We start from the raw sequence: 2,036 nt of genomic DNA, 5'->3' as shown, positions 1-2,036 counted from the left end.
TGGTGGCCTCATGTCCAGCATGCATTTTATGCTGCTTCTAGCGAGTTTGCACATTGAGCAGGGTGGACCTGTGATGCACAGTGAGAGCAGCTGGGAGTTCTGCAATGGCTCATTTGATGAGCACCAGGATATTTGTGTTTCTTTGTTATTTGGGGACAGCAATAAACAACGTGAGTGATGCTGTATTTTGTGCATTTTAGTATAATTGTTTTCCCATTAGAACAAATTTCCAAAGTCAGAGAGTGAAGAGTTAAGCACAGAATCATTTGTGCAGAGAGGCTCCCTTGGGGAAAAAGCTTGAAGGCATGAATGCCAAAGACCCTGACAGGAAACCTGCCCATATCCTCCAGCTGTGCCTGCTCCTGGGGCTTAAAGACAGAATTGGAGAGTGGTGTGCACCCCCTGGTGGTCCAGATCCCATCCTACAGGGAGGTTTGTGTCTGGGCTCACACTGATGTCCCCTCACTGTGTCCTTCGCACAGTAATACAGGGCCGAGTCCTCGGCTCTCAGGCTGTTCATCTGCAGATACAGCGTGTTCTTGCCCATTGTCTCTGGAGATGGTGAATCGGCCCTTCACAGAGTCTGCGTAGCTTGTGCTACTTCCATCACTGCTAATATATGCGACCCACTGCAGCCCCTTCCCTGGAGCCTGGCGGACCCAGCTCATGTAGTAGCTGCTGAAGGTGAATCCAGAGGCTGCACAGGAGAGTCTCAGGGACCCCCCAGGCTTCACCAGGTCTCCCCCAGACTCCACCAGCTGCACCTCACACTGGACACCTGCAGACACAAGACATCCTGGTCAGGAAACTGTCACACACCCATGGTTTCTTTCACTCATATCCACTCACATCCTCAACGTCTCTTGTTCACCATGAATTACCTTTTAAAAGAGCAACAAGGAAAACCCAGCCAAGCACAAACTCCATTGTGAGTTGTCTGTGTCCTGTCCTGAGTACTGATAGGAACACCTGGGAATCCTGGTGTTGGGGCTCCTCTCCCAGCTGCAGAGTCAGGTTTGGGCTGTTTTTAAGCAGCAGATTGAGGTCCCTATTTGCATGTTCTCTGACTATATGTTCAGCTTGGGATCTATGTGACCATAGAGGGCAATGACCAGAAGACATCTGACTGCCTTCATTTTGGTTGTTTAGACCACTTTAGAAAAAAAATTAATTTTTCATTATATAACTTTCCAGATATACACTTGGACATGTGCTACTTTCTTTTTACATATTCACACAAATGTTGTGGAATTGATGTCATGTTATGCCATAATGAAATGTAAACCTACACCCAGAAATTTAGCGGGTTTTGGGAGGTGTCCAAGAGCACACACAGGGTGAGAGAAAGCCCCAGTATGTGGTTCTGTGCTCATTTCCACAGGAAACACTGTCCCTAACCACCTGGAGAACAGAGTGCACAGGCTGGTGAGGAATGTGGAACCCCTCCTGTAATGTGGACAGGATTATTTTACTTCCTCTCTATGTTGCCCTGAAATATAGAGAGCATCGGGTTTGTGTAGGTGTATTTTCTAACATTTCAATGTCTATGTGTTCCTCCCAAGTCATCTCTGGGATTATTTGTAAGAATTTTGATGAGTGTGTTTGAATCGAATGAACGGCTTATAGGCAGAGTGTGTGATAGGATAAACATGGGTGTCAGAATCAACATTATCCAGAGTGAACAAATCAACCCTCCATAAAACTTCCTGTATTTTCTCTGGAATTCCTCCTTCCTCTTCCCTTCTTCACCCTGTCGACACATAACTATGGGCTTTTCTCATGTTCCTTAGACTAGTTTTAATTTTCAAGAATTTATATTATATGTAATTTTATTTGTAGGAATTTTTTTTTTTTTTTTTGCTCTGCACAAATCCTTGAAAATTCAATCATGTTGCTGTCTGTAGCAAGAATCATTTATTTTAATGTTTGGCAGTTACCCAAACATTAGCATATTTCCATTTTATTTTATTTTTTTATTTTTAAAATTATTTTTATTAATATTCATTATTTGCCCCAGGGGTACAGCTCGGTGAATC

General features: G+C 43.8%; 1 pseudogene; it reads right to left on the bottom strand.

Annotated features, from left to right (window-relative positions):
* Positions 1–236: 236 nt before the first annotated feature.
* LOC111140189 lies at positions 237–997 on the bottom strand (annotated as a pseudogene).
* Positions 998–2,036: the final 1,039 nt, after the last annotated feature.

Source organism: Enhydra lutris, unplaced genomic scaffold (genome assembly GCF_002288905.1).
Source record: "Enhydra lutris kenyoni isolate GAN:26980312 unplaced genomic scaffold, ASM228890v2 scaffoldscaffold233, whole genome shotgun sequence".
NCBI lineage: Eukaryota > Metazoa > Chordata > Mammalia > Carnivora > Mustelidae > Enhydra > Enhydra lutris.
The sequence above is the reverse complement of the archived record's forward strand: the minus strand, read 5'-3'. Positions and strand labels throughout refer to the sequence as shown.